Source organism: Dendrobates tinctorius, unplaced genomic scaffold (genome assembly GCF_039654945.1).
Source record: "Dendrobates tinctorius isolate UK_male_01 unplaced genomic scaffold, ASM3965494v1 ptg000008l, whole genome shotgun sequence".
Lineage (NCBI taxonomy): Eukaryota > Metazoa > Chordata > Amphibia > Anura > Dendrobatidae > Dendrobates > Dendrobates tinctorius.
In genome coordinates, this window is record NW_027361676.1 from 40,903,701 (window position 1) to 40,922,958 (window position 19,258).

At 46.4% G+C, this 19,258-nt stretch overlaps 1 protein-coding gene across 2 annotated transcripts in view; it reads left to right on the forward strand.

Annotated features, from left to right (window-relative positions):
- Positions 1-19,258, forward strand: part of PALLD (palladin, cytoskeletal associated protein) — a 260,746-nt gene that overhangs the window by 140,014 nt on the left and 101,474 nt on the right. The window contains exon 1 of one of the 2 annotated variants that reach the window (XM_073577139.1): positions 18,505-18,686. The exons of the other annotated variant lie outside the window; for it this stretch is intronic. The gene's annotated coding sequence lies outside the window, so the exon portion shown is untranslated. Of the gene's footprint in view, positions 1-18,504; positions 18,687-19,258 lie in introns of those variants that run through there. 2 annotated transcript variants of the gene reach the window in all.

Here is a 19,258-nt window from a genome sequence, read left to right on the forward strand (position 1 = left end):
GCATATGTACAGTATGTCACACAGGCGGTCCCCACTCAGGACTTTAAGATCATATTCACAGCAGAGTGGCAGAGTGTGGATCGTACTTTTGAGTTCTCAGCATATACTTATCAAGTGCTTCATTGAATAGCACCTAAGCTCAGAGCTGTCAATCAAGCATTGTTATTGTAAACATTACAAGTAAGCTTGCCCTGACCAATGCAAAAAGTATTTTTTTATTTTTTTTTTTAGGGAGGGGGGTAGGTAGATTAAATTAAGAAGTTTTTTTATTATAATATAAAGATCTTCTAAAATCTTTTGCAGCTGGTCTGTGATAAAATTAGCTTAAAGTTTAGGAGGAAAATCCATAAAGACTAGCATTTCAGACAGTCCGTCGGAGTAAGGTGCACAACCCTTTGTGAAGTTGCTGCATCTTTTGTGGATACCGTGTACCACAATCTGAATTCTGCTATCCTTTATACCATTTTCTGCACCACTTTCCGGCACAAATTCTAGCGATTCTGTTCGGCAGTATGTGTCATGCCTGATCAGCACCGTCAACTTTTTAGGTGTCAGCTATATTTCAGAAATCTGGCATAAAGTTCATGATGAATCCTCCCTCCTCTAAATGTTTTCCTGGTAAGATAAGGTAACATTTGGCTTAGAATCTATGCTGACGGAGATACAGGACTGTTAGGATGCAAATTTAGCAGACGTGATTTACTATCCCAATTATAAAAGTTCCCTGAAAGCTTCCACTACTGCCCAAATAACTGAATAGTCACCATTTTTAATCTGACCTGTGACCACTTGATGTCATGGAAATAAGATCTGCTACCCTTTCCTGTGTGTGACTTATGGAGCTATAAAAAGCTCGCTCTTTGGCTCTGGATCATCTGTGAGTACACCACAGTGAGACCCCTTGCATGTTGGGTCATTGCTGAGTAATGGCCTAAAAGCAGATGATGAGCTCTGCACAAAGCATGACATATCAGGTTATCGAAAGTGTGAATCTTCTGACACCTCCCTTCTCTGAACTTTGTAGTACATCTAGGATTTGTGTGCACTCTCTTCTGGAGTCAAGTGTCATTTCAGCTGGTTGATCCATACTTTTTGCCACTTCCAGAAGTAAAACGGAGCAGTATATGGACCCATTAACATGTATAATTTTCTGACCTCAATGATCCTAGAATAGTTTTCTTTGCACTTTGTACAAACAGACGCCCCCCACCACAACCTTTTCAACTCTAGCTTCCCATGGACAGGTGTGTGAACAGTCGAGCTCTTGTCCTGCTCTGCTCTTTTTCACATTGAGGTCGCCTGACACATGGTAAGTCTTTAAGGAAATCTGTCACCCCTTTTTTGAGATATCATATAATGATCTCATTCAATTCTTTGTCACATAAGGATTCTCTTAGTACTTTTGCTTCCCCCTGACCCCGCACCTTTCATGCATAAATACCTTTTTTATATCGGTTCAGATGTGTGTAAACTGCTGCTGTCCGGTCTGCTGGGCGGGGCTTATTCACCTTCTCCCCCCCTCCCTGTCTTGCTCTACGCATTTCTTCTTGTGTAGAGCAAGACAGGGAGGGGGGGAGCAGGTGAATAAGCCCCGCCCATTGGACCAGACAGCAGCAGTTTACATACATCTGAACCGATATAAAAAAGGTATTTATGCATGAAAGGTGCGGGGTCAGGGGGAAGCAAAAGTACTAAGAGAATCCTTATGTGACAAACAATTGAATGATATCATTACATGATATCTCAAAAAAGGGGTGACAGATTCCGTTTAATAGTAGAGACAGGACCATCCTCATTGGGTACACCTTGTCGCGGTGGGATGGCCAAGTATCTCATGTTATTTACATGTACTATTACTATTTACCTACTATAAGGTGGTATATGCTCATTTTGTTTTCTTCTTCTGGAGTCAAATAGCACTGTCATTTCAGTTGGCTGATCCATACTTTTTGCCACTTGAAGTACAAATGGAGCAGCCTTTGGACCCATTCACATGTACAGTTTGTAGACCTTATTGATTCTAGAATCGTGAAATTTGAATAATCATCAGTGTTTGTTGTTCGTGTTCTTTTAACTTTACTGACAGCACGCAGAGACATTATATTCTGTAGATGTGTCCGCTCTGTGGGCTGCATAAAAAATGAGACAAGTTCTACTCTGGTCCATTTTGCAGACAAGGCTCACCAATTCATGTAAATATACCAGTGAAAAAGAAAAACTGCACATGGTTGGCATCCTAGTGGTCTCGCTTTCAAAGACTAGTTACTAGAAGAAGCTTGGGAATCATCCAACAAGAAAAATGGATGACATACACATGGTACAAATAGACCAAAAACAGATAAAAATGTACCAGCAAACAAATTAAAAATGGTCTATTTTATGTGAATAGGAAAGTTTGCATGATTTTGCCTTTGTACTTCTTTAGCTAACTGCAGGGAACTTGCATGTCGATTTTCTACAACCCTTCTCATCAGAAGACGCTCCTGTTTGGGTATAAAGAGAATCTGTCAGTAGGATCAACCCTCCTGAACAGTCTATATGGTCATGCAGGTCACAGGAAGCTGAATAAAATGATACCTTGATATCTGCGAATCAATGTTTTATTCCAGAGAAAACTATATTTTTCTTTTCTGCAGATAAGCTGTAAAGATCTTTCTGCCGGACACTGATCTGCATGAGATGAGAACTACCACAATAAAGCAATGTAGCAGATGTGAACTTTGTCTCATTACAAACACATTGGCAGTTGAAGTCCTCTCATAGTACTGTCAGCTCTGCTGCAGAGCTGTGTTTGATTATAACTAACACAGTACATTGGAGTTGAAACTTGTCCCATTGCAGACACATTTACAGTGCTGTTCTGCCACTCCCTCACACTGGCTGCCTGTGAGATGGAAGCTGAACCACTATGACCTTCAGTGCAAATGTGTTTGTAATGAGAATAAGTTCACTTCTGCTGTCCTGTATTTGTTCTGCTCTCACTACAGAGCTGTGTGTGATTATGAGAGCAGACTGTCAATCATACATGTCTCACACCCATACTCACCTTGAAAAAGACACCCTGAGTGTCGGAACGCTTGGGACCTCTCATGCCACTTGGCTGCACAGCTGCTTTCCTAGGTTATGGGGCGACTCTTTTTGGACTGTATAGGGTGAAATATTACCTCGCCTGGTTACATCTTCTTTAACTGTTCCCACTGGACCTGTATGTTTGCTGATGGGTTCTTCAGCCCATTATCATTGTGCTAGGGCACAGTGGCGGCCATGTTCTAGCTTAAATTGAATGCTTTTGCCTCACTAAAAATATGGGATCCTTTTTGTCCTAATAATATGTATGGCACTAGGTTAGCAGCATCTCTATGCGGTATTATGCAATAATATTGTGCAATATGGAATTCTTGTAGCGGGTGACTATATGTTGGTGAATATTATATTCTGAATTTTGTGGATCTAACATGTCTCATTCTTTGTGACTTTTAAATGTTTTTAAACATGTGTGTTTTTTTCTGGTTTTGAAACAATAACATTTTTTCTTGTATTTTCCTGCATTTTGTGGTGATCCTGAATATATGCATGGTCTTTTTCTCTTTGTGGCTTTACATGTCTCACACTGGTAACTGCTAGTGATGAGCGAGTATACTCGTTGCTCGGGTGTCCTCCGAGTATTTTGGCATGCTCGGAGATTTAGTTTTCCTCGTCTTATCTACATGATTTGCGACTTGTAGACAGGCTGAATACATGTGGGAATTCCCTAACAAACAGGCATTCCACACATGTATTCAAGCTGTCTAGCAGTCGCAAATCATGCAGATAAGGCGAAGAAAACTAAATCTCAGAGCACGCCAAAATACTCGGAACACACCCGAGCATGCTCAGGTGGAAAACCAGAGCAACGAGTATACTCGCTCATCACTAGTAACTGCCTCTTTCATTTAAAATAATCTCTGGAGACAGATTCTCATGCAGATCAGTGTCTGCCCCATAGAATCTAACAGTTAATTTACATATATGAAAAACATGGACTGGATTGCAGCTATCAAGGTATCATTTCATTAAACTTTCTATGACCTGCATAACGATATAGATGGCTTAGGAGGCTGGATCCTACTGACATATTTTCTTTAAGATTTGTACTAATTTAAGAACTATAAATGAAAGCCGATCTCTGTCTTTTCACACAGAAAAAGAGGACACTACTGTGCCTAAATGGTTATTTCAACAGTTTGAAAGGCATGGACTGGCATTTCCAAAATGCAAATCATAGAATTTTCACCCAAATTGTAAAACTGGCTGCATACAAGTAAATAAGAAAATATTAGCCAAAGTTTGGAAATTTTGCTCTTCTTACTTACAAGCGAATTCCAAGGAGACAAAAAATATGTCTGTACTTCCTGTTTTTGTTTATGCAAAAAATGACCATCGAAACGAAGCAGAAATATCAATATCCTTTTAGAAAGCAGCAGTCATTAGGAGAGGCACATCGCAGCTAATCTTGTGGATTTGGTGCCAGGTTGTCTGAAGCTTTGTTTCTGTAGATAAAATATAAAACGGACTATACTCACCTTCCCATGGCTTCCTTGCCTTATCTTCTGCCAATCTCTGTGATGGCTGCACCAGTCACACCGGACAAGACGTCATCTCCGGAGGTTAGCGTTCTTTTGACATATATGTCTGGATGAAGCAACATGAAACGACATGATGTAAACAGAGCCTTACCTTGCAGCCAGGAAATATTGCTAATGGAAAATATTACAATTCTTGATAGCAGTTAAAATTTACTGATCTGTAAATAAATACATGACACTCGAGACCCGGAGTTTTCCTTTTTTTATTTCTGTGCATTTCTAAAAGAAGAAGGGAACAGAATGTTCTCAATTCAACAATTGCTCCTGTATAAAGTGTCCTGTTACCTTCCTTTTTAAAGGGCCTTGTAGGGGTTCAGTATGATTAATGGAAAATAATATTTCTTTCCAAAACATATCAAATCATGTATTAAAGACTCTTGTGATGTGAGTATTTAGCCATTATCTTCATTGTGTTTTATCTCACAGAGTATTATTATACACAGCTGGCCATACAAATAGGATTGTGGTCAGCGGAGTGATCATTCGGCTGACGGCCATGTTCTTATGAATGTGCACGTTTGGCTGAGCTAGCAGTGCATGTCATTCAGTACAAGTGGAAGGAAAAGCAACTACCACAACTCTACCTTGTAGCCCAAAAGTATTACCAACCCTAGCCTACCTGTATTAGAAGTCTGAACATTTGGAGATCAGTCGTCTCCACATACTAAGTATGGCCGTGGTTATCTGATTACTACAACCCCTGTCCATATGTCCTATTACAGGGAAGACCACTGCTTGTGACACTGGGAAGATCACTGCTTGTGTTAGGCGTCGGGTTCCGGGCGCTGCACAGCGGGAATCCCGAGCCTTGCCACCTTCGGTCTCCCATTCCTCTCTGGCCGCAGTGGAGCCTACGCAGCTGACTTCACGATCCCAGCGTTCAGCCCACACCAGCATTGCAGGTTCAGTTGCTACTGCCACCTCTGGTTCAGCTATGGCAATGCAGCCTGGTCAGCAGCAAAAGACTGCAGAGGCTAAGTCTTTCCTTCGGCCCACTGAGCATGCTTATGAGACGATCTCCCATTGGGGATCGGGAGTCACATGCTCAGGTCCTTCTCCTGTTCCGATTGGTCCATCTGGAGCATCAGGAAGGTCCCGGAAGCGCACGGCTATAAAAGTTCCGCATGGCCGAGCGGCCATGCGCTAGTATAGACTCTAGTTGCTATATATGTGGATGATGACGGATGCATGTGCCTGGTGAATGACTCATTAAAATTCCCCTCCCTTTGATATTACGTATGTGGTTAGGGAATTAGTTGCAGAGTCAGCGTCAGCCAGTGGCTAGCCATAGGCCACAAGTGCTCGTCACTTCCCAGCACTAGCGTCCGATGGTGTTGCCTGCCATAGGGCACCATCGTACCATGGCAGGCACTGTCACTTCGCGGCAGTCGGTTTCTGTTAGCGGCGTTCGCAGCTGCGACGCCACACGCTCGGTAGGTCTAGAGGGATGCTGGTCCTATGTCCTGGGGCCAGAGTCCTGTGACCATATACCAAGCGGTCTTCTCCCCGAGCGCTGTGAGTGTGAACAGGCTCGGCATTTGTGTATTAGCGTTAGTGCGGCTCTGTGAGGTAACAGAGTTCGCCCAGCACACAGTGACGTTTAACCCGCATGTGTTATACCGCCATATTGAGCGTCCGCCATTACTTAGCAGCAACATACCAACTCTGCACGGTGGACCCCGGGCAGCGAACGCGCCTACTATTATTTTATAATTTGGTGCATTCCGCCAGCCCTAACAGCTTGTGCTTGTAATACTGGGAAGACCACTGCTTGTGACACTGGGAAGACCACTGCTTGTAACACTGGGAAGACCACTGCTTGTAACACTGTTGCAAAAAGAACTACTTGCTCAATACAGTCATATATTATATGGCCATGAGTCCTCAATTAGCGAACACAATGTCCACGTTGATGTATAGCATTACAAACACGTGCACACTCCTTTACGATGTTCTACACAGTTTTGAAGGTGAAGACCAATTCTAGTTAGGGGGCCCTACTGCAGATTACATATTGGAGTCCACAAGCTTTGAGTTCAGCCACTGCTTAGGAGAATACACATGTACGGAAGGTTGGCTTAGGTTGGACTATATATCTGTCCTTCTATTGCAAGCTTGGTCAGTTAAAAGGTAGGAATGGCGGTAAACAGAAATAATGTCTGTACAAAGGCACTCACCATTTCCTATTAGTTAAATCCTTTGTTCCATTTTATGGGACATTCGTGCAGTGTGCGGTAGAGGAGAGGACGACGTCCGTTTAGCATTTCCACAACGCTTCTATGTGTCCAGCATGAATGTCACGTAAAATGGAATAAAAGACTTCCCTTTTGGGAGACGGTGTTGTCATGATCCAGGTTGGATTATGACAGATAAATGCAAAAGTAACCTTTTTTTCCTTAAGGTGTGTGCTTAAAGTTATTTTTGCCCCCGGTGGCCATTAGGGTCATTGCACTGTGGTGGTTTCAGTTCTAGTTTTGCCCCCAGTGGCCGTTAGGGTCATTGCACTCTGGTTACTTTAGTTTAGGGCACGTGATTATAAAGCAGGTGTGATTGCTCTGGCTCTGACCTATAAAAGAGTGTCAGGTGTTGCAATCACTGTTGGTGTTATTGCTCATTTCCAACCAAGTCTGGTGGAGGAAAGAACTACAGAGAGGAGTTCCTGGCAGCTCAGGGGAGCTCTGGTGTTATAGCTTCAGGTGGAAGCTGAATTCAGGTGTCGAGCTTCAGGGGTGAAGCTGAACTTTGGTGTCGTACTCTGTTGCTTGGAGCAATAGCAACAGAGCAAAGCTAAGTGGTGTTTTCCCTGTTTGTGACTTCCCCTATGTGTGTTTTAGTGCAGTGGTGGGATTAGTCTCTGCACCATCCAGCTCACTAGTAAGGGATAGGTGCAAGGTGAGCTAGGGTTTAAAGGTATCCTGCTCGGCGACAGGTGAGGAGTCTGTATAGGGAATGTCTGTATAGGGAATGTGAGTAGTGCAGGAACACTGGCTCAAGGGAGTGCAGGAGGTCTCCACATCCCCGTTCCCTAGAGCAGGGCCCACCATTGTAACTTTCCCCCGGTGTTCCCCTTTACTCTGTAAATTCGCCGTGCTGGAGGCGGTGTATCCAGCTACAAGTGTAATTATTGAAATTCGCCCTGCTGGAGGCGGTGTATCCTGCTGCACATGACTGTTTAAATTCACCCTGCTGGAGGCGGTGTATCCAGGGTCACGACTGTCTTAGAAATTCGTCCTGCTGGAGGCGGGGTATCCAGTCACACGTGACATCACATTATCACCAACCGCAACATTTTTGTTCTCTAGTGAGCCATGGGCCAAGTGCAGACCGGTGGGCAGTTGCTGCTGGCCCTTACTGAGATTAGTGAGGAGCTGAATGATGTGTTTCAGCAGCACCTGCAGTGGTATTAAGGGTCTGAGGCCTAGCCTCAACTAGAGGGTCCATATACGGCTTTGGCGAGGATGTGCCATGGAGTCCCTGCTGGGGAGCAGGACTTGCTTATACAGGCGGACGTACCCAGGCAGGTGGGTGGAGTTGGTGTCCCCATGGTGCTGCCTGGTGTTCCCCAAGGTGAAGGGGTACGTCCCTGTAGTGAGCAGACTAATGATTTAGTCCTTGGCACTGACGCCGAAACTTCTGTACTGTCAGAGAAGCCGGGCCCCCCTGGTCGTGTGGAGGAAGACGACCTGGGAGTTTATATTTCCTCCTCGCCCTCCGAAGGTACTATGCCAGCGGAGGTGATGATTGGCGAGGTACCTGAGGGCATACCGGTGCTTGTGAAGAGTGGAGCAGAAGTCAGTCTGGTGGATGCTCAGTTTGTCCAGACTCATGGTCTGAGTGGTGAGACGCCAGACAAACCCATAAGCATCCAGGCCATTAACTCTGTCCCACTGAGCCAGGGGGGGTTAAACCAAATCGTAGAAGACATTGTGCTGTATAGTGAACATCATGGTGAGTCCCAGTCATACTACGTCTTGGAGGGAAATCCAGCACCTATCGTTGTGGGCCTCCCTTGGGCTAAAAAACACAACCCGGTTTCAGATTGGCGGACTAGGGAAGTAGTCAGCTGGGAGCAGTCGTGTGAGGGCTGCTGCTTTGGGGCTACTGTCTCTGCCGTCTCTCTACAAACGTCCCCTTCCTCTCCAGTGAGAGCAGCGGAGGTGCTGCAGGAGAGTAGGGGCAAGGCTCAACCCTCGCCATTAGCCAACCCTGAGAGGCGCAGACCTCATAGTAGGAGGGGTTGGAGGGTGGTGTACCCCTTGGTGAATTGCGGAGTTGTGAGTGTGGTGACACAGGGGGACGCCTCTGTTGTCAGTTCCAGAAAGAGTTCACCGTATTGTGACAAACGAATGTGTGGCAATAAACGTTCAGGTCCGAACCTGTGTGTGAACGAGCATGTATGGGTGGCCACCAAAAACATCCAATGGAAGTGTGTTGCGGGGGTCTGGAATTCTCAGGTGATTGGGCCGTATCTGGTGTCGGCTATCGAGGGCCCGGAGACTTACCAGCTGGAGATACCCCCAAACATGCACATAAACAACTCGTTCCCCAGGTCGGCGCTTTGGAGATGTGTGGTGCCTCCAGAACATACTTTGCCAATACCAGTGGTGCTTGTTTGTCATAAACCTGAAGTGCAGGTAGTTGCTGGGGTGAACTCTGGACCGGGGCGTCCCCGCTGTAGGTGGTTCCCTGATGAGGAGCGGTCTTGAGGGTCCAGAGGCCCCTCATTGAGGGAGGGTACTGTCATGATCCAGGTTGGATTATGACAGATAAATGCACAAGTAACCTTTTTTTTCGTTAAGGTGTGTGCTTAAAGTTAGTTTTGCCCCCGGTGGCCATTAGGGTCATTGCACTGTGGTGGTTTCAGTTCTAGTTTTGCCCCCGGTGGCCGTTAGGGTCATTGCACTCTGGTTACTTTAGTTTAGTGCACGTGATTATAAAGCAGGTGTGATTGCTCTGGCTCTGACCTATAAAAGAGAGTCAGGTGTTGCAATCACTGTTGGTGATATTGCTCATTTCCAACCAAGTCTGGTGGAGGAAAGAACTACAGAGAGGTATTCCTGGCAGCTCAGGGGAGCTCTGGTGTTATAGCTTCAGGTGGAAGCTGAATTCAGGTGTCGAGCTTCAGGGGTGAAGCTGAACTTTGGTGTCGTACTCTGTTACTCTGTTGCTTGGAGCAATAGCAACAGAGCAAAGCTAAGTGGTGTTTTCCCTGTTTGTGACCTCCCTTATGTGTGTTTTAGTACAGTTGTGGGATTAGTTTCTGCACCGTCCATTTCACTAGAAAGGGCTAGGTGCAGGGCGAGCTAGGGTTTTTAGGTATCCTGCTCGGCGCCAGGTGCAGAACCTGCATAGGGATTGTTAGGAGTGTAGAGACACTGACTCAGGTGAGTGCAGGAGGTCTCCATGTCCCCGTTCCCTATCGCAGGGCCCTCCATTGTATCGGTTTCCCTGGTGTTTCCTTTTATTATTTAAATTCGCCCTGCTGGAGGCGGTGTATCCAGATACACGTGTAATTCTGAAATTTGCCTGCTGGAGGCGGTGTATCCGGCTGCACGTTACATTATTTAAATTCGCCCTACTGGAGGTGGTGTATCCAGGGTCACGCGTGTCATTGAAATTCGCCCTGCTGGAGGCGGTGTGTCCAGTCACACGTGACCATCACAGGTGTACAGTTAGTTTAGTTGGGATCTTCCAGCTTATGAGAATATAAAAAGAAAATGGAGTCCATATAGGAAACCAATTTACCAACTAGACAAAGAATTCTCTGCTTTCAATTATAAAAATCTAACTTTCATTACTTCTATTATTACAATTCCTACTGTTCTACACAATCCACAGCTCATCCTACCTCCCTGGATTGTTAGTAATGACTTCTATAGCTGCCATATTAATAGCGCTCTGATTGTAATTGGCCAGCCGGCTCCTTTTATGGCAGCGTTTCTGATGTTTTTGATGAATATGGATAGATTGATCGATGGGACATGTGGAATCCATCTTGGGGTTATATTGGTGAGAGATTCTGTGAATAAAGGTTTCATTAATTCCACCTCGACACATGCTCTGATGTTATCGGGGGTTATGGGTTACAACCCATAGGGCAACCTCATGATTGGCTGTGCCTGTACTGAAGCTCACTCCCTAGACTCACAGCAGTGCTGTGGACCCTTCAGTGAGCTCAAGAGATCAAACCCTGACCGCTCATCAGGCTGTATTTGTAATGTGTGCTATGACTCTGACACAAATAATACACAAATGTACAACGCTGACACCCACTCATGTCATTCAGTACTGTGGATAGAATGCCTGATTCCACACCCTGATGTTACCCGCTACCTCACTGCCATGCGTTTCTGCAGAAATCACTGGTTACTGAAGCCATGTAAATGTTGTAATGGGACACGGCGTACATTTCTATTTTTATCTATCAGTAGGAGGGTGATTTTACTACTATAGGGAAATGACAGATTCTCTTCTAATAATAATAAATGGCCATTTACTATAGTTTCACATGAACCTTTGTGTCATGGGAGCCGGACAATTACTGACCAACATTATGGGAGTTCTCATAAAGCTCAATCGTGAGCCATCCTCTGTCTCACTCCTATGTAACCTGTACAGGAAATTCGGAGCTTTATCGAAAGCGCTTATATAGACCGGTCACCCAATATCAGGAAGTAAGGGGTGAGGAAGAGCCCCCAAATATCAGCCTGGAAGGTTACCTTAAAGTAGTTTTCCTAAAATCGTAGTTTCTATCCTGCAGAAGGAGCTGAGCTCTGGTATCAGCGAACCCAAACTTTAATTTTCGGGGTTTGTAACGGATAGTTGGTTTCCGGTGCTGAACGACGAACACTGACTTCTCCCAGAAGTCCATTTTAATGTTCGGAATTCTGGGGAAGTCCAAGAGAATTTTCCAGCTCCAACAATCAGGTCTCCATACATTTCTATTGGGTTCTGGTTCAAGTTCGGGTACCAGAACGTGGACTTCTCTGGGTCCGCTCTCCTTACTTCTGACCCCTTAATATGTATTAGCTATTGCTCCCCCTACTGACAGGTACTTTTCTCCTGTCACCAGACACAAGGCCAGCCATGTGTTAGAAAGCCTTATCAATGAATATGTTGCAGACACTAAGATTGCCTACAGAACTGCCCCCAATCGGAGTAGGGTCTGGGGGGGGCAGACCTGCAGATTTTGGGTTTGGATAGGAGATGTAGTTTGGATATAGTCCTGTCCAGTTCTCCCATCTTTCACTACAGTAATTCTGGAGGAGCATCAAATGTCAAGCCAATTCCAGCTCTTGAGTCCTCTTAACCCAAATCTGCATTTCTTTGTACCTGCACACTGAATGACCATGGCGGCCACTTATATGTAGTAGGGCTCTGCGTCCTCTACACGCTTAGCAGCTCTCTAATGTCACATTCTCATTAGTGGCGCTTCCTTTAGCTGAAGGGTGTCGGATAGTAACATATCACTGTCTGTATTCTGTAGGACCAATGTCTGGAAATTCCCCCAGCTTCCCTGCTGTGGGATGATTCATGTTGTTCTGTTAGTAAAAATGTAGTAAATCGTTGTATACAGGATACGCTCTCTCCAGACTGATAATTTATTACTACTGCATCTTCTCCAAAACTCCCCAAATTCACCTGTAAATATAGGGGTGTGATGTCCCCGTCTGTGGCTGCATACTGGCCGCGAGGTGTTGGGGCGTGTTTACACTGGTCAATGGCATCTGCTACGTAGATACTGTTCGGCGGTCTCTTAATAGTCTATTAAGGGTGCGACGAGTGGATGAAAAATCTGAGTTTTACCCAGAAAAATGATACAATTCTTTCCTAATTTTCATCCGTGTGGCATCCGTGTGCAATCCGTTTTCATACAACATTAAAACATGTATATGATCACATACAGTTTTCTAGGCTTAAAATAGAAATCTATCCACAAATATAGGATACCAGTTGGATCGTTCGTGCGGAATCCAATTATATATTTTTTTCTCTTACCCATAGACTTGAATGTGTGAGCCTCATCCGAGACTCTAATGAAAGTAGTACATGCTGTGTTATTTTTTTTCACGGATACTCATACCGAGAAAAAAAATCATTCATCTGAGCAGCCCTATTGATTAACAGGGGTCAGTGTGCTGTCCGATTACAAATCAGATGTGTCCGACTTATACCTTCATCTGCATGAGCCCTAAAGGGGGCAACTGCACTTCCCATGTGCACTGCACGATCGGTAATAAATATTGCTGGACGCATAGACTGTCATCGTTCTCACCAGCATATTTTCTGTTTGCACAGACCTATGTACTGTTGGGAATGATGGCTTTTAAGCAATCTTAAAAAATCGTTTCACCTGAGAACAGTGGTATTAGTATTGCTGCTGCCAAATAATGTGAAACCATCAGTACAGTCTGTGCTTTCCCAGACTGCTGAGCTGTGACTGGTTCTGTATCTGTGTAGCCTCGCTACATAACTGGCAGAAATGTTATTTCCTGTGTTCTGGTCTTCCGTCATAATGTCACATCGCTCAGCTTGATGCGTAGTGTGATAGGTTCACAGATAATACATATAAATTCACTATTTATTGGTACACATTAAAAGTATACAAAAGTACAAAAAATCCCCTCAAAAAATGTGATCATATCCAAGGTGATGATAAAAATACAGGTAGTTCGAAATAAAGGGACCATCACCCTATACTGTCCACTAACCTCGTCCTTACCTGTCAGCGGAGGGTGGTATCCTTGTGATATGCAAATGGCGCCCTCGCTCCACAGCGGCTCTCCCTGGAGGTCCTTATAAGACCCTATATAGATGACATACCAGGGAAAGTGAAGAAAAATTTAGTGATGTGTCGGTCGCGAACGATCCGACACAAAGAGCCGGCTCCCTGCTGCGAATGATGGGAGCCAGCACCCCAGTGAGAGCCACTAAAATCCTTGACTGGCTCTCACTGGGTGTAAAATCCAAGTGTTCGGCAGGCGTAACTCCGCCCACCCGAACAAAACCCCACCCACTCAGCAATGTAATTGGGTTTTGGAAAGTGGGCGGGGCTTATGTGGCAGGTGGGCGGAGTTATGGACGCCTGAGCACGTAAGCAATAGGGATCCATTTAGGATCCAAAAAGAGCCGGCTCTTTTTGGTGAGCGGAGCGTGAGAGCCAGATCATCAAAAAGAGCCGGACTGCCCATCACTAGAAAAACTATACATGAAAATCTCCACACCACCTGCAGCTGGTGCTGCATTATGATGCGGGGATGCTAAATAGTCAAACACTTATTCTGGACAATGATCCAAACAGACTCCAATTCAGCACAGCGGTCATCATGGAAAGGGGGTGGCATTGCTATGAACAGTAGAGATAAACTGCCATTTTAAGAGACAGAACCCCCTTGGCTAGAGCAATGGGACATTCGGCTCTCCCTGCAATAAGACTGGTTTTGGTTTGCTCCTCCAGCTATGGAGAGGGGAGGGGCTGTTTTTCCAGTGAGTGTTCTGTACTGGGAGTCTGCAGGAAGCTGGCGAGCTGTGAGGAGGAAAACGTGCAGCTTGTAACTTACTGAACTTGTGGGATTTGGTATACTCTTCTGGGGATAATGAAGGTGTCTTTCCCGTGTTGCTGCGAGGAGCCACGAAGATATACAAAGAAGAAATTCAGAGGAGAGAATTCACCATTTCCAGGAGCAGGCTTGGAATCTTCACACAAGGACAAGACCACGTTGCACAGAGCTTCCAGGGAGGACGTCGCATCATCTTGCAGAGAACTGCAGGGGGCCCCCAGGAAGGAACAGCACCCTGTTTAGTGCAGACGTATTGAGGCCTGTCTATACAGGTAAGCATCTCTGCCTGTTCATGGTTTTTTCTTGATTTTTTTGGAGCATTTTTTCCTCTTTCTGTGGTTTTCATGTTAGAGTAGGACTGGCAAGTGTAAGAAACCTTGACGCGGTTTGCCAGCTCACATATTATGGCCAGAATATCAACCAATACCTTACATATATTTATATGTTTTTATGCACTTTATATCTTTTTCAGGGTGTAGGTGGGCCCAAATGGTTCTGTAAACTGTGGCCTCTGTTCACATGGGATGCATTATAGTTAGCACTGGGCAGCCCCCCAATATGGTGTTACTAAGTGGCTGTGAACCATATGTCAGGGATTTTTGTCTTCCAATTAGAAATCGTCCAGACCTGAATAAGATGCTACTTTATTGGACATGCCGGCAGGTGTGGGCCGTCCTCTGTCTAACTCAATACATATTCTTAAGAGTTTAAATAGCAAAGCCGAAAGGGTGTTGAAACCTATTGCGTTTGCAGAAATGGCACATACAATTTGCTTAGCTGTTAGCTATCCTTATCTGCGCTACCAGAGAAGTCACGCAAGACAAGGAAAACCAGCTAACGTTCACAAAAAGTAACACCCAGGTAATACCCATATGTTCACAATACGTAAGCTAAAAAGAGTTACAAAGTCTAGGCAACATAAATGGCTTATGCAATCATGTGTATATATTATATATATATATATATATATATATACACTCACACACATACACATATGTGTATATATATATATATATATATATATATATATATACATATATATATGCACATAAAAGGACTTTATTACAATTATTATAACACCATATGCTCTGCATTCCCTGTGTGAACACTGCCACATACGGATTATTTTCTTTGCACTGGTGTGCCACACGGCCAATCCCTGATTGTAGGCTGGCTGTCTCATTTGGTATTATTGCACCTGTGCAGTTGCCATTTTACTTGGGTCCGCTGCATCCTGTTTATTGCAGACGCATTGAGGCCTGTCTATACAGATAAGCATCTCTGCCTGTTCAAGGTGCAGGTTGAGAATGGGGCGTCTGCCCCTAGAGTGCTTCACAGAAATATGCTGCGGCCATGCCGGTACGTGTCCCGTCCTGTACCAGTGCCGCCTGAAGATGTTGCTCCACTTCCTGAACCTGTCTTGCCTGCTGGTGAAATCAATGATGAATGGTGGATCGACCCTGACACCGTGGGGGGTCCTCAGCCGGACAGAGATGGTAATTCTCTGGAGGTACCACTACCGCCACGTGACGATGAGTCCAGACAAGACCCTACAACTCCTGCAGCAAGTATTCCTTTGGTAGATACTCAAGACCTCCGGAGATCCCAGAGGTATACTGCAGGGGTTCCACCAGTCCGCTATGTAGAACAGTGTTCCCTGTCTGTTTTTCCGCTCGTGTTGCCTCCCCAATAGGTGCTATTCTGCCATGCAAGTTTCTTCTTCCCGCTGCAATCTTGATGATGTGATGGTTGAGGACAACCATCTTTAAGTAGAAGGCATGTAAGGGGGTGGCATTACTATGGACAGTAGAGATAAACTGCCATTTTAAGAGACAGAACCCCCTTGGCTAGAGCAATGGGACATTTGGCTCTGCCTGCAATAAGACTGGTTTTGGTTTGCTCCTCCAGCTATGGAGAGGGGAGGGGCTGTTTTTCCAGTGAGTGTTCTGAACTGGGAGTCTGCAGGAAGCTGGCGTGCTGTGATCTGTGAGGAGAAAAACGTGCAGCTTGTAACTTACTGAACTTGTGGGATTTGGTATACTCTTCTGGGGATAACGAAGGTGTCTTTCCCGTGTTGCTGCGAGGAGCCACGAAGATATACAAAGAAGAAATTCAGAGGAGAGAATTCACCATTTCTAGGAGCAGGCTTGGAATCTTCAAACAAGGACAAGACCAGTTGCACAGAGCTTCCAGGGAGGACATCGCATCATCTTGCAGAGAACTGCAGGGGGCCCCCAGGAAGGAACTTAGATACCAACTTTACCGTGAGTGTTAACCCCGTGTGCGCGCATGTTTAGGGCTTAGGATAGGCTGCAATAGACAGAGCACGGTAGCTGTGCGGCCAGTGTAGCAGCGGCCATATAAGCTAAAGTTAGAGTAGCAGCATACTGTACTGTATTGTATTGCCTTCTGAAAAATACACTGATCTGTAATAGTTGATGCTCCGTGCCATTTGTACGGCCCAGCCAGAGAATATCACTTTTGTAAATTTTTATGTCTTTGTATACCCCTGTTTACACTTTCCTAACACTGCATTCCTTGCCTGTAAATAAATTAACCCTTTGTTGTTTGCACCTCATCTTGTGTAGTGTAGTCTCCCTGCATTTTGGTGGTCCCCCGGCCATCGCTTCAATCGCGCGACAGAGAATCTCTGTATATAGCCAGTGGCAGAAAAGTGTTAGAACACTGGATATAAAGGGTTGTGTGGTGTACCCCAAAAATGTCTGCTGTGTAGTATCCAGTAATGTCACAAATTATACTGAGGTAACAATACTATACGGGGTATACTAACCTCCTCTTGTTACAAAAACTGAAATATGCTGAATAAATGACACTTCTAGAATTCTATAGTGTGTGATGGGCACCACAGGGTGACATATCATGCTAAACGTCACCCACTAATGCCCCAGGGGGTACAGAGCCCACAAGAAATGTACAAGGTGTGCTATACTCCCTTGTATGTCGTCTATAGAGGGTCTCATAGGGACCTCCAGGGAGAGCCGCCGGGGAGCGAGGGCGCCATTAGCGTATAACGAGGGTGCCAACCTCCGCTGACAGGTAGGGACGAGGTCAGCGGACAGTATATAGGGCGATGGGCCCTTTACTTGAACTACCTGATTTATTTTATTTTCACATTGGATAAGGTCACATTTTTTTTAGGGGATTTTTTTGTCTACTTTTAATGAATATCAATAGTGATTTTATGACGAGGCTGAATTTTATTTGTGATCTGTAAAGCTATTTAGCCGTTGTATGCACCTGTTCTACTAATTGGTGATCTGCTTTGATCCGTAGTATGACCAACATCGCCTGATGGCTTATAATGGGATCCACTAGGTCCCAGAAGTGCAAACATCAAAAGGAACAGCAGGTATTAGGGCAGGCTGAGGGGTCACTGCAGGCTGAGGGGACACTGCAGGCTGAGCCTGAGGGGACACTGCAGGCTGAGGGGACACTGCAGGCTGAGCCTGAGGGGACACTGCAGGCTGGGGAGACGCTGCCGGCTGAGGGGACACTGCAGGCTGAGGGGACACTGCATGCTGAGGAGACACTGCAGGCTGAGGGGACACTGCAGGCTGAGGGGACACTGGAGGCTGAGCCTGAGGGGACACTGCAGGCTGAGGGGTCGCTTCAGGCTGAGGGGTCGCTGCAGGCTGAGGGGTCGCTGCAGGCTGAGGGGACGCTGCAGGCTGAGGGGACGCTGCAGGCTGAGGGGACGCTGCAGGCTGAGGGGTCGCTGCAGGCTGAGGGGTCGCTGCAGGCTGAGGGGACGCTGCAGGCTGAGGGGACGCTGCAGGCTGAGGAGATGCTGCAGGCTGAGGGGACGCTGCAGGCTGAGGGGTCGCTTCAGGCTGAGGGGTCGCTTCAGGCTGAGGGGACGCTGCAGGCTGAGGGGACGCTGCAGGCTGAGGGGACACTGTCTGCAGGCTGAGGGGTCGCTGCAGGCTGAGGGGACGCTGCAGGCTGAGGGGTCAATGCAGGCTGAGGAGATGCTGCAGGCTGAGGGGTCAATGCAGGCTGAGGAGATGCTGCAGGCTGAGGGGTCAATGCAGGCTGAGGAGTCGCTTCAGGCTGAGGGGACACTGGAGGCTGAGGGGACACTGGAGGCTGAGGGGACACTGGAGGCTGAGGGGACACTGGAGGCTGAGGGGACGCTGCAGGCTGAGTGAAGGGAGACTCCAGGCTGAGCCTGAGGGGACACTGCAGGCTGAGGGGACTCAGGGACCCTGCAGGCTGTGTGGACACTGCAGGCTGGCTTACACCATGTACAAGCAGTGCTGACCGCACACTACACTGCTCCTGGGAACTGTGCTGCTGGGGCAGGAGCCGGGCCGGCGTGCAGTGCAGCTACGCCTCTGTTACAGGCAGGGGGAGGACTCTTATTGTGAAAGTGCAGCTGGACACGGCTTCTTTCTGGGAACCTCCAAGTCACGAAGCTGCTTCTCCTGCTCCTCTGAGCTGGACGGACCGTACCTGCTGCCGGGAGCCGCACACGGCGGAGGTAAGAGGAACCGCAGGCAGAACTGGCCCCTGCCCTCACACTCCACAGCCGGGACTGGCCCCTGCCCTCACACTCCACAGCCGGGACTGGCCACTGTCCCCCCACTCCACAGCCGGGACTGGCCACTGTCCCCCCACTCCACAGCCGGGACTGGCCACTGTCCCCCCACTCCATAGCCGGGACTGGCCACTGTCCCCCCACTCCACAGCCGGGACTGGCCACTGTCCCCCCACTCCACAGCCGGGACTGGCCACTGTCCCCCCACTCTGCACCGATACTACTGCCTGTGTGAGCAGCTCCTGGGCTTCTCATCTCCCATTCATTTATTCCTAGTAATACATCACACACAGTGTACGTGTGTGTGTGTGTGTGTGTGTGTGTGTGTATGTATATATATATATATATATATATATATAATAAATACACAAAATAGATAAAGGTACACACTGTATCTATGTATACACATCCTGTAAGCACACATCTATGTCTGTATATAGTGTACTTCTAGAAAGTATTTATAAAGCGATATCTGGAAGTGTGCATACATTATATGTGTACTTATAGTATATACA